Raw genomic sequence first — 14,563 nt, forward strand, 5'->3', positions numbered from 1 at the left:
TACTTCAGGGAATTAAGAAGTATCATTTTAAGTTATAAATTTGATAGAATTGTCAAGGGCCTGAGTTACTGTTTAAACTGGCTTATTTCCTCTCACATGCTCTCTCTCTCCTCTCACCTAATCCTGTGTATGTGCACATATACGTGTGTGAAAAATGAGTTTTCCTACATCTATGTCTTTGCCCTCTCTTAGGGCCTGAATATTTGTGTCTCCCCAAAATTCATGTGTTGAAATCCTAACCCTCTATGTGATGATATTAGGAGGTGGGACCTTTAGGAAGTGATTAGGTTATGAGGGTGGAGCACCCATGAACGGAGTTAGTGCCCTCATAAAAAAGACTCCAGAGAGCTACTTTATTCCTTTTCCACTATTTGAGGATGGAGCAAAAAGGTGCCATCTATGAACCAGGAAGCAGACCCTCACAGTGTTAGGTTTTGAAGGGAAGGCAAAGGTTAAAGAAAGACACAGAGAGAGAAAGTGGTGCCTCTACAGCAAATCCAGGCTCTATGTCCAGCATAAGACCTGCAGAGGTAGGGGACCAGCTTAATGCCATTGCCCGCCACTGCTTACAGGCTGGAGCAATTATAGGCCTGGGCAGGAGGGGTCTGGGGAACACGGCCTGCTGCCTGGGAAAATGTCAATAATATGTTCTCTTGATGAGGCAGTTTGGCCCTTATTCTGGCAGAATATGATGTTCCTTGCACTTTCTCTCAGGAGAATATGATAAGAAAGTCCGGTGGCTGGGCAGGCTGTTTCTCATGGCCTGAATCCCCACAGAATGTTTTACTTTGACCAAGGTCTGGGAAATGGCGAGGGACTTACAAAATTGTGCAGTTTGGACTAACACACAGGACATCAAATCTTTTGACAATTTTATTTTGGACTTTCCAGTCTCCAGAACAGTGAGAAATAAACATCTGTTGTTTAAGCGATCTAGTCTATGGTATTCTATCATAGTAGCTTGAATGGATTAAAACACCCTGTCATAGTCTGTTTTGTAATGCTATAAAGAATATCCAAGAATGGGTAATTAATTTATAAAGAAAAAAGGTTTACTTGACTTATGATTCTGGTGGCTGGAAAGTTCAAGATTGCATCTGCATCTGGTGAGGGCCTCAGGCTGCTTCCACTCATGATGGAAGACAGAAGGGGAGCCAGGGTATACAGAGATCACATGGTGAGAGGGGAAGCCAGAGAGACATGGGAGGTGCCAGGCTCTTTTTAACAAACAGCTCTCAGGGGAACTAACACACTGAGAACTCACTCACCTCTGAAGAGAGGGCATTAATCTGTCCATCCACCCATGTGACCCAAACACCTCCACCCATGTAAGCTCCACTTCCAACATTGAGGATCAAATTTCAACATGAGGTTTGGAGGGGACAAACATTCAAACCATAGCACCGCTTCCTTGCAGAGGGGAGATAATGAGCCTTTACAATGTTAATAATATATGTATCTGATGCCAGCTATTTGTATTTTTTTGTTTTTGTTTTTTCTTCCTTTCTTTCTCCTTCTCCCTACTCTTAGGAAACTTTGGAGATTCACTGATTATTTAAAAATGGTTCCATACTAATGTACACACTCTAAGAGCATCTACTCCAGATAAATAGTCAAGAAAGTCAAAAAGAAAGAGAAATATTAAACTGTGTTTCTTTTGTATGTTTTCCCAGATAAAACACTAACTCAGAGAAGAAATTTAACTGCAAATGTGGTTAATGACCTTGGATTCCAAATGAGAAGAAAAGCTAGACACTGAGAGTTTAGAATAAACTCAAGAATCTTAAAAATGTTCCCATTGGACTGCCTTTGCACCTCTATAAAAAATTAATTGACCATATGGTAAGTAACATGTGAGTTTACATTGAGGATAGATGAGCCTTTGGACAAAATTAGAGTGATTTAATTTTACAATAAAAACAACTCTATGTCTTTTTCTTGGTTCTGTCATCATGTAAAAAATAATGCTTGCAAAATTTTTTATTAACACTACACTTGGGCTTAATTTCCAATAATTTCTATTTTTAAAATGTCTTCCATTAGTATCTTGGATCTTGGAAGATATAATTCTGTCTGGAAAATTTTTAAGATAAGATAAAATATATATATATATATATACACAAACACGTACATACATATATATGTGTATATATAAATAACTTAAATGAAATTGTCTTGACACGTTTTTCAAAGAGTATAATCTTGTGAACTTTTCTAATACTACAAATCACAGGATTTAATCTTCTGACTTAAATTGTACTTTCCAGATATTTAGTCACTCTAAGATGTTAAACTAATGTTAAATTGTTTTATTTAATAAATAATCTTTGGATATATACTTTTTCTATAAGAAAAAACAGAAAACTTTGATTATTAGATATGATTTTAAATTTCTTTTACCTTTATACATAAAATCACTACAGATTAAGGAGATGTACAAATGTCCTTAAATTATATTAAATGCACTTACTTTGCCATCTTAAAATTTATTTAAGTAAAATAACATATATGCTCATAAAAATAGTTTTATTGATCTTGGTTACCTATCTTCTAGTTTTCTCTTGTGTCTGGAAAAATAAAAGTTGGTTAATTTTGTTAAAGGTGGTAATTAATAAAATCGACTATGCAGACATTTATACATTTACTTATACATAAAAATATATTTATGTACTTTAATCTCTATATTACTCTTCCAATTCAATTTTTAAAGTAAAGTTCCATTTTTCTGTATGGTTCTATGAGTGTAACACATGCACAGATTCTCCTAAGCTTCATCACAAATAGGTTATAGAACAATTCCACATCTTCCCCAAAATGTCTCTTTTCCTGCTCAGTAGATAGTCAAACTCTCCCCTCAGGCCTAAGCCTTGCAACCACTGATCTTCTTTCCCTCTATTTTTGCCGTTTTTAGAATGTCATCCATATTTAGCCTTTTAAGATTTACTTCTTTAACTTAGTAAATGCATTTGAGATTCAATCATGTTGTTGCATGTACCAATAATTTGTTTCTTTTTATTGCTGAGAAGTATTTCATGGGTTGTTTATCCATTTACCCACCGAAGAACTTTTAGTCTGTTTCCATTTTTGGGCAATATGAATAACGCTGTTCTGTTATAAACATTCAAGTCCAGGTTTTTGTGTGAATATAAATTTTTATTTCTCTAGAGTTAATACCTAGGAATCAGATTCCTGGGTTATATGATAAGTGTATGTTTAACTGCCAAACATTTCTAAAGTAGCTATTTCATTTTGCATTTCCACCAGCAATTTATAGGAGTTTCAATTGCTCCACATATTTGCCAGCATTGATATTGTCATTAAAAAAAAGTCATTCTAATAGGTGGGTGGTGGTATCTCATTTTGGTTTTCATGTGGAGTTCCCTAATGACTAATGATGTTGAGCATATTTGATGCACTTATTTGACAATCATATTTTTTCTTTGATAAAGTGTCTCTTTAAATCTTTTGACTTTTTTTTCAGTTGGGTTGTTTTCTTATTGTTGAGTTTTGAGAATTCTTTGAATATTCTGAACTCAAGTTCTTTGTTGGATATATGATTTTAAATTATTTCCTCCCTATCTGTGGCTTGTCTTTTCACTCTCTTAAAAAAGAATACAGAGCAAATGTTTTAAATTTTTATGAGGTTCAATATATTGATTTCTCTTTTATGACTCATGCTTTTGGTGTAATATCTAAGAATTCTTTGCCTAACCTGAGGTCACAATGATTTCCTCCTGTTTTCTTTTAAAATTTTTATATTTTTACCTTTTATTTTTATGAGTTAAATTTTAGTACATGATGTCAGGTAAGAGTGGATGATCATTTTATTGGCATATGAATGTCCAATTGTTCTAGTACCATTTGTCAAGGCTATACTTTTCCCATTGAATTGCCTTTGCACCTCTATAAAAAATTAATTGAGCATATGGTAAGTAAAATGTGAGTTTATGTCTAGAATCCAGATACTGATCCACTGGTACTGTTCTATTGATCCTTTTGCCAATACCACAAGATCTTGACAACTCTGACCTTATAGTGAATCTTAAAACTGGGTAGTGTGAGTTTTCCAACTTTGTTTTCATACAAAATAATTTTGGCCATTCTAGTTTCTTTGCACTTTCATGTAAATTTTATAAAGAGTTTATCTATAGCCACCAAAAAATCCTCCTGGGATTTTAAATGGGAGTACATTAAATCTATAGGTAAAGTTGGAGAGAATTGGCATTTTGCCAATGTTGAGTTTTTCAACTATAAATACACTGTATTTCTACATTTATTGGGATTTTCATTGATATTGTTCATCAGTGTTTAGAGACTTCTAGCAGATAGATCCTAAAAATATTTTGTTAGATTATACCTAGGTAAATTTTCAGTCTTTTGAAAAATGATCCTGATTTTAAAACTTTGATTTCTAGTTGTTCCTTGCTAGTGAATTAGTTCTTGGATTTTTAAAATTAATTCTTTAGGATTTTCTGTGTAAACAATCATGCTCTCTGTTAATATGTATTATTTTATTTCTTCTTTTCTGATTTTATGCCTTTTTTTCCCTTAGTTTATTTCACCAACTAGAACTTATTTCACCAACTAGAACTTCCAATAAAACATTGAATAGAAGTGATGAGAGTGGATGTCTTTGCCTTGTTCCTGATTTTAGATGATAAACATTTTGTCTTTCACTTTAGATATGATGTTAGTTCTAGGGGATTTTTGAAGATGAGCATTATTATGTTGCAAAGGTTCCATCCTCCTTCTAGTTTGTGAGGAAATTTTTATCTTAAATGGACATTGAATTTTATCAAATGCCTTCTCTGCATCTATTGATATGACCACATGGTTTTTCTTAAGTCTATTAGTATGGTGAATTACACTGAAGATTTTTGAATGGTGAACCAGACTTGCATTTCCCCAAATAAACTCTACTTACTTATGATGTACGGTTGTTGAGGGTTTTTAAATATTATTCTTTTATATTGGTTCTCCTCTATGTTTTTATGTGTGTAATTTATTTGATGTCTGCTCTCATTTTTATTATTTTCTTCCTTCTGTTTGCTTTTGCGGTGGTCTGCACTTATTTTCTAGTTTATTAATGTGAAGGTTCTTCTTCTTGATTTATATTTTTGTTTTCCAGTGTAAGGATTTTAGTGCTATAAATTTCCCTCTAAGGACTGCTTTAACTGCATCCCATGAATTTTAGTATGTTATATTTTTACTTTCAAAATACTTTCTGATTTTCTTTGAGATTTTCTTTTTGACCCATATAATCTATAGAACCATGTCATTTAATTTCCTGGATCCAATTTTTTATTACATTATTATTTTATTGAGGATTTTTTAGTGTGCTTTTATGAGAGATATTGGTCTACAATTTTCCATTCTTGTACTATCTTTGTCTGGTTTTGGTGTCAGAGCAATGCTGGCTACATAAAATACATTAAGAAATAGTTCTATTTTGTGAAAGAAATTGTACAAAATTGGCATTATTTCTTCCAGAAATGTTTGGGATTTCATCAATAAAATCATCTGGGCCTGGAGGGTTTTTTTTGGACCATTTTAAACAAAGAATTCAATTTTAAAATAGATATGGGACTCTTGAGTTCTCTATTTCTTTTTCTTTAAATCTTTCAAGAAATCAGTCCATTTTATCTAAGTTGTCAAATGCATGTGCATGGAGTTGTTCATAGTAATCTCTTATTATGCTTTTAATGTCTGTGGGGTCTATAGTAATATCTCTTCTCTCATAACTAATATTAGTATTTTGTGTCTTCTCTCTCTTTTTTTTTTTTTTTTTTTTTTTTTTGAGACAGAGTCTTACTCTGTTGCCCAGGCTGGAGTGCAGTGGTGCAATCTCGGCTCACTGCAACCTCCACCTCCCAGGTTCAAGCAATTCTCCTGCCTCAGCCTCTCAGGTAACTGGGATTACAGATGTACACCACCATGCCCAGCTAATTTTTGTATTTTTAGTAGAGATGGGGTTTTACCATGTTGGCCAGGCTGGTCTCGAACTCCTGACCTCAGGTGATCCACCTGCCTTGGCCTCCCAAAATGCTGGGATTACAGGCATGAGCCTGGCCTTGTGTCTTCTCTTTTTTGTTCTTCATCAGTCTTCTTAAAAATTTATCAGTTTATTTATCTTTCCAAGGTATTATTTATTGTTTCTCCTCTACTGTTGTTATGTGTTCAATTTACTTGATGTCCACTGTCATTTTTATTATTTTCTTCCTTCTGCTTGCTTTTGGTGTAGTTTGCACTTATTTTCTAGTTTATTAATATGAAAGCTAACCTTATTGATTTATCTTTTTTTTCAGTATAAGGCTTTTAGTGCTATAAATTTCCCTCTGAGGACTGTTTTAACTGCATTCCACAAATTTTAGTATATTTTTATTTTCAAAATACTTTCTGATTTTCTTTGAGACTTCCTCTTTGACTCATGTAATCTATAGGACTATGCCATTTAATTTACAAAGATATAGAGTTTTTTTCAGGTAACTTTCTTATGTTGATTTTTTTTTATCAATTTATGGTCATAGGCTATGGTTTGTGTGATTTCATTTATTTTAATTTAATAAATTTTTGGTGACTCAAAACATGGACTATCTTGGTGTATATTTCATGTGCACTTAAAAATATGTATTCTGTTGTTGATTAAAGTGTTCCATAATGATAATTAGATTAAACATCTTGGTAGTGTTGTTCCAGTCTTTTATGTCCTTGGTGATTTTCTACATACTTTTTAAATAATTACTGAAAGAGGAAGGTTAAAGTCTATAATTGTGGATTTGTCTATATCTCTTTTCAGTTCTGTTACTGCCTGTATTAGGTAAAACAGAGCTTTTAAAGTTGTTATTAAATGCATACACAATTAAGATAGTAATGTCTCATTGATGAATTGAGCCTTATATCATTGTTTAAAGTGCTTCTTTCTTCCTGGTAGTTTTCCATGTTCTGAAGCCTATTCTGTCTGATATTAATATAAGCACTCCAGCTTTTTGTATTAGTGTTTGCATGGTATGTCATTTTTCAGGCTTTTGCTTTTAACCTATCTATATCATTATATTTCAAGTGGTGTTTTTGTAGACAGCATATAGTTATGTCCTGGTTTTATCATCAATGTGACAATCCCTGTTTTTAATACAAAAACTTTTACATTTAATGTAATTATTTATATGGCTGGATTTAGGTCTATATTTCATTATTAGTTGTTTAATAGCCCTTCTTTTTTCTTTTATTCTTCTGGTTCTCTTTTTGCCCTTTTTTCTTTTCTCTTGGATTACATGAATTTTTTTATCTGTTGGTGTTTTACTATACCTCTTCATACACACACACACACACACACACGAATAGTTATTCTAGGCATTATAGTATACATACTTACCTTCTTTTGAATTATTACCTAAAATGTAAACTGAGAGTCAATATTTTACCCTTTCAGACAAACTATTGAAACTTTACAATCCATAACTACTTTTACCTCCCCCATATTGTAGTTGTGACATATATTACATCTAATGCATAGAAAAAATTGCATAGAAAATTCCATCTCACAATGTTATAATTTTCAATTTCAATAGAAATATATATAGAGAGATGGTGGTTAGATATAGATGTATTTTAAGTACGTGCTATGAACTACATATGTGTTCATATGTAGGGAATTTGTATGCTGAAATCCTAATCCCCAAGGCAATGGTATTAAGAGATGGAGCCTTTGGGGAGGTAATTAGGCATGAGGGCTAATGGGATTAGTGCCCTTATGAAAGAGGTCATAGGGAGCTGCCTTGCCCCTTCCATCATGTGAGGATACAGAGGTACAGTGCTGCCTATGAGGGATGGGTCCTCACTGGATGCCAGCTATGCGAGCACTTTAATATTGGACTTCCAGGCCTTCAGAATTGAGAAATAAATTTCTGTTGTTTATAAGCTACCCAGTCTATGGTATTTTGTTATAGCAGCCAAAATGGACTAAGAGTACATAAAATCCCAAAAGTAACCTATAGACTTACTATGGGTAATGGATTACATGCTGTCCCCCTCAAAATATGTCCCTGTCCTAACCCCTGATATGGGTGAACGTGACCTTCTTTGGAAAAGGGGTCCTTGAAGATATAAATAAGTTAAGGATCTCAAGATGAGGTCATCCTGGACTGCCCAAATGGGTCCTAAATTCAATGATAAGTGTCCTTATAAGAGACAGAAAAGAAAACACAGCCATGAAGAGAAGGCAGCAATGTGACCACAGAAACTAGAATGATGCAGTCAAGGAAGCCAAGGAACACTGACAGTCCCAGAAGCTGGAAGAGGCAAGGAAGGATTCTTCCCCCGAGCTTTGGAGACTGCACAGTCCTGCCACACCTTCTGGCTTTCAGAACTGTGAAGGGATAAATTTCTGTTGTTTTAAGCCACCAATTATGTGGTAATTGATTATGGCAGTTCTAGGAAAATAATACAGATATCATTTCAGTTGCTTTTCCTTAACTCATAAAGTTCCTATTTTTACTCTGTTATAATTCCTTCCACCTGAAGAACTTCTTTTAGCATTTCTTTTAAGGCAGGATCTTATAGCAATAAACTCTCTGTTTTCCTTCATGTGAGAATGTATTATTTGCCTTCACTCCTGAAGAATTTTTTCACTGGCAATAGAATTTGGGGTTGACAGTTTTTTTTCTTTAAGCACTTGAAAAATGTTATTACACTATCTTCTAATCTCCATAGTTTCTGATGAGAAATCTTCAATTATTCAAATCACTGACACTTTTCTTTTTCTTTATCTTATTTTTTTTTTTCTTAGAGACAGGATCTCACTCTGTTCAGGCTGGAGTGCCGTGGAGCAATCATAGCTGACTGCAGCCTCAAACTCCCGGACTCAAGCCTTCTTGCCTCAGCCTCCTGAATAGCCGGGACTTCAGAAGGGCACTGCCATGCCTGGCTATTAAAAAAAAAATGTAAAGATGGAGTCTCACTTTGTTGCCCAGGCTGGCCTCGAACTCCTAGCTTTAAGTGATCCTCCTGCCTCAGCCTCCCAGAATGCTGGGATTATGAGCTGAGCCACCATGCCCAGTCCATTGACATTTTTCAATGATTCTTTTCAACAATTTTCTTTTTCATAGTTGGTTTTCAGCAGTTCAATTATAATGTGTTTGGAAGATTTTTCTTAAGTTTATTCTGCTTGGAACTTGCTGAGCTTCTTAGATCTGTCCATTTATTTTCCATCACCAAATTTGTGAAATTTTCAGCTGTTCTTTGCTCAATAATAACTTTTTTATCACCAAGATATCTCTCTAAGTTTTTGACATATTCCTCATTTGTTTTGATAAAAGTTTTCTTATTTTCTTAGAAAAAATAAGTTACTAAAAGTCATATATCATTGTATATCTTCAAAATATTGCTTAAAACTAGGACTTGTATTTAAATGTTTTTTCTTCTTAAAGACAATTTTAATTTATGATTTTCTGAATTCAGTCCATAAATTCAGATCATTCAAACTGTTAAGATGTCTTTTATGCTGACATTATTTTTAGATTTCCTGGAATTTCCACCAGGTAACACAAAATTCTGCTCCTTTACCTCATAAAGTAAAAATAATGGAGATAATTAGGTTTATTTAGCATTCTCCAGATGTTTTTACGTCAAAAATGAAGAGAGATCTTTTATTTTTTCAACTTAACAAAAAATGGACATATCACAAAAGTTTAGACTTCCTATCTTAAGTAACAAAACATTTTAATATTATACACATTTTTATGTTAAAATAAGCATGCTATTGTTCATGTACACAGACTGGTATAATAATTGTTTAAAATATTTGATATCTAGGTTACTTGATTCCAATACTTACGTTAATCAGGGCTGATCATAGTATACTTTATAGCACAAATCAAAGGTCCCGGAGGTTTGTCAATGTCTTCACTGTTCATAATGTGTTCTTACTCCCAGAGTTATTATTGACTATATCCTTATACTTGTGTTGTGTATTATACCTAAAAGAGAATTTTGCTTCGCTATATGTCCAGAGGATTTAGATTTCGAAAGAGACATCACAGGAAAAAAAGTGTCCTTGAGGCTTGATGAAAATGATATTTTCAGATCCTATTAATACATAATACAAAAGAAAAACTGTAAGGTGTGGACTCTAAGATCTATATCTCTCAATTAAAGAAATATAATTCATCCGTGAATCACTGAAAGGATGGTCTTAGCAGGACTTCAAGCTGAGGATCCTTAGGAACTTAGGAATTCTCCAAAAGCATAGATTTTGAGGGTGGAAACAGCTTCAAATTAAGACCATCAGATCATGGAAACAACTGTGAATAGTAGACAACTTCCATTCAAGATCTATGAAGAAGATCCAGATGACCAGAACCAGTGATTCCCATGCTTTAATCTGCAATATGTCATTCTTTATTTACCTAGCTATTTTCTCTCCTCTTTGTTAAAGTTTCTGATTGCTAACAGAAAGTTATTATTTCTTAAACATAATATCTGTATGGTTCCCATCCTTAATAATATTTCGGCATGTTTACATACTTCTTGGCCTGATTCCAATACCTGCCAGCAGTTTTATTGCAATTTGGCTAAAGAATACAATCAAACTGACCTTTGGATTTGTACTCATTTTTATCTGGGTGCCATCCAGCTTTATTTGATACCTTTTCCTTGTTATAAATAAGTTGGTTTCCACCAATCAACTTATTTAGATGACAAAAACCATAACAGACCAGAGAGTCAAGAAACCTAAAGTCTCTGCTATGTCAAACCTATAAATGAGGTGTTTCTTCTTCTGTAGGAAAAAAATACACAGAAGAGCTAGCCTTTGCAATCAACCCTTACAGAAATAGAATGTAGAAAAAGCCAGGGAACAGTTGGGGTATATTTAAAACATTGCCTAACTTTTACAGACCTTGCAAGAAAGGTGCATTAGTTAAGCTAAACCCCCATCCCTGTCCAATTTACAGATTGCAGTCAATAGTCTTTTGTGCTTCAAATCCAATACTAGTTGTGAGGGATTACCCAATGATCTGCTTTCAGTGGAAATGCTCATATGGGGATGTCAGATAGAATTGGCCTAGCACTAGGTGATAGACCTTATGCCAGGCCAATTCTATTTGACATCCCCGTATGAGTATTTGAAGCACAAAAGACTATTGACTGCGATCTGCGATCTGTAAATTGAACAGGGATCTATAATGTGAGTAAACTGAGGTCTGCCTTCAGGAGAGTTCTTAGTATCACCCCGCCTCCATTTTGACCTGCAGACTTCCCTTCTAAGAAAAAAAGACATTTAGATAATTCAATTCAAAAATGCTGAACTTTGGTTTACATTTTAAAAGCAACCCCTGAAAGAACATTTCAGACTGCTTTCTTCTTCATTTCACACTTTCCATGAGACTTGACAAGTAGGCAGGATTCTACAGACAATGGTACAGAGAACAGCGAGAGAATGGCAACATTGCTACAGCTGTAGAACTTCTCACCTAAGAGGTTCACAGGTGTGGTGATGGTTCAAAACAGAAGTCTTTCGAGGTAGGATGTGTGCTGACTTAGGGAAAGAATGCTGTACCTGCATTATTACAGACCTCTTTTGGATCTTTAATGTTGCTAAAATTATCTGGGTGGCAAACATAAAAATAGTGAAATTATGTAATTTGGCTAATACTCTCTATCTGCTTGTGTGGCCTCTTCACATTGGGGATAAAATGTTGTCACTCTTGGCTTCTGCCTTAAAAGTGACTACAAGTTCATATCATAATATTTCTCATAGAAATTATCTATGTTGGGCCAGGCACGGTGGCTCACGCCTGTATTCCCAGAACTTTGGGAGGCCGAGGCAGGAGGATCATGAGGTCAGGAGTTCAAGACCAGCCTGGCCAACATAGTGAAACCCTGTCTCTACTAAAAACACAAAAATTAGCCAGACATGGTGGCACGTACCTGTAATCCCAGCTACCGGGAGGCTGAGGCCGGAGAATCGCTTGAACCTGGGAGGTGGAGTTTGCAGTGAGCCAAGATTGTGCCACTACACTCCAGCTTGGGCAACAGAGTGAGACTTCATCTCAAAAAAAAAAAAAAAAAAAAAAAGAAAGAAATTATATAAATTATATTGCCACTCTCAAATGTGTGCTCTCCAGAGTCTTAAATTCTGCTATGCAGTAGTTGTTCCATAAAATGATCCAAACATGATCTTCCAACAAAATGAACAATTAAAAAAATCTGTTATTAATAATGGATGGGGTGACTATCATCAGAAACCCTTCATATAACCACAACATATCAAACAGTGATATAAATCTGGATTGATCATGTCCCTAGTTGATAATCCTCTATTCTGTAGCTTAGGCTGGAGAAAAATGAAAAAGACTCCTGAGAACTGAAACCAACATAGTTCCGAGGCCTTCTGTTAAACACTACTGGGACTGGGCATATTTTCCTATTCTTATGTGAAACCATACTGAGGCAAGTAAAAATAACGACTTCATCTTACTCTAGGAAATACTCATCATCAAGACAATAAAACTGTGAACCAACTTAACAGCTTATTTAGCAAGACTAACAATTTGTTTTTCAAGACTCTCTTCAAGTACCTCATCTTGCTGTGCTTATCAAGCCAAAGTTACCATATCATAAACTCTGCCCAACACCAAGTTACCTACTTTTCACGACTCAGCTTGAAATATCCCATATAAATACCTAAATACCTATAAATACCTATAACTACCCCCTATAAATACCCCCATTTTGAGAAGCTATAAATACTTTATCAAATCGGTGTCCTCTCTCACTACTGTAAGTCTAATAAATTCAGTCTTGGTTGATCGATAGTCTTTTCTGGTGGTTTATTGGGGGTGGGGAGAGTAGAGAGTTAACACTGCTAAACTTTTCATCAATCTTTTCTTACCCTGAGTTGCAAAATGGGCCTCTTGTCCTCAGAGTATCTTACCTGATTGGTTTTCTATAAATTAAATACCTGTTTCTTTTGGTTTTTCAAAAGTGTATAAAGGCTTTCATTCCTCACCTTCACTGAGCCTGACTTGTGTAGGTCATCCCCAAACCATGAAGTCTACAGAGGAATACAGATAAATCTTGGTGATAGTAGAAGAGTGAGAAGATTATTTATTGCCCCACTCCTCTGCCAAACCTATTTTGTGAAAATTGCCTTCATACACAAATATAGAAGTGTATTCCCTGACTATCTAACAAAGAGAAATCTCCCAACCACTTTTTTGGTCGCATATGTAACAGGCTTTGCTTCCTGGGAGTCAGTTATTTTATGTTTCTCAACCAATTTAATAGTCTCAAATTCTCAGTCAAACTACCTTACCTTGTCTTTCTCTCTATTCACCCCCGCATTTGTTAAAGAAATTTTTAGGAGTTTTGGTTTCCTGTCCCCATCACCTTTCAAACGCAGCATAGGAGAGCATGAATTGTTTCAACTGTTTGTTGTTCTCTTCTTGTATATTTACAAACTATCCTGAAGCCTAAGTTGCCCACACTTATGCAATCAGGTCAAAATTTTTCTCCAGAAAGTTTGTAAGAAGGGATATTTGCACATGATAATACTCTTCTCCCCTCCTTGTAGAATTGCTTCATAGCCATGGGGCCTAAGTCTGTTGGACTGCGAGCTAATTAGCGTCAATTAACTAAATAATATTATCAGCTGAACAGCACACTTTTGTGTCTCTCAGAAAGACTAACTTATGAACTTACCTCATTTTACTTTATTTTCTCTAGAGAAAGCTAATCAGTGCCCAGTTTCTTTCTTCTAGGGATGAAGGAAGGAAGGGGAAGGTAAGAGGTCCCTGTTCTCTCTGAGGGTTTTGTGAAGCCCTGCAAGGCAAAGTCAACTACTATTGACTATCTGCTACCTTCAGGCACACATTTAATCCTTAAAGAGTGGCTTTCTTTTGTTGGGAGAAGCAATTTTGAGAATAATTTGTTAGGTCCTTCTATCAGGGTGGTAGTTTTCACTGAGAAATGACTGGCATACAAGCAACTCAATGCACATTGTTAAATGTGTGCTCTTTCCTTATAATATGTAGCAAAATTTTAATGGTATAATAATGTGGTCAAAATTTTGATTATATAATCACTTAATTATGTAATTATTCATTGTCAATCTTCCTCCACTAGAATATATTTTCCAGGACATCAGGAACCATGTTTGTACATAGAAGATAGCTCCTTGGCATATAATTGGTGCTCTTTCTCTCATAGTAGGCATTTCTTGCAACATAGAAAGACCTCAGTGAAGACCTGGAGTGAATGAATAAAAGAAGCTGCACAAGTACAAAGGAAACCAGTCATTTATACACAGTCTTGCTAAATTATGCCTGCCATTGAGGTTCTTACCAAAATGCAGTGCAATGAGGAAAATAAGTAGAATGGGGTAAACTTTCATAATAGTATGTGGTTAATATTGCATTTTATTCCACTCTTTTGGTATTAAAAAGCCCTGCACAGCCTATAATAAAATGGTGGTATTTGTAGAGGATAGTTTTCCATTTTGTGATTTTTAAGTGGACATTACTTGGAAAATTAAAACTGGCATCCAACTTTATTTTGTTTTAATAAT

At 34.7% G+C, this 14,563-nt stretch overlaps 1 long non-coding RNA gene across 1 annotated transcript in view; it reads left to right on the plus strand.

Moving 5' to 3' along the window:
* LOC117979722 (uncharacterized) overlaps nucleotides 1-14,563 on the plus strand; it is a 77,001-nt gene that overhangs the window by 49,100 nt on the left and 13,338 nt on the right. Inside the window, exon 2 of the long non-coding RNA XR_004670647.3 lies at nucleotides 1,674-1,842. This is a non-coding gene — a long non-coding RNA (uncharacterized LOC117979722). The remainder of the gene's footprint in view (nucleotides 1-1,673; nucleotides 1,843-14,563) is intronic.

The sequence above is a fragment of the Pan paniscus genome, chromosome 2 (assembly GCF_029289425.2).
Source record: "Pan paniscus chromosome 2, NHGRI_mPanPan1-v2.0_pri, whole genome shotgun sequence".
In the NCBI taxonomy this organism is placed as follows: Eukaryota; Metazoa; Chordata; class Mammalia; order Primates; family Hominidae; genus Pan; species Pan paniscus.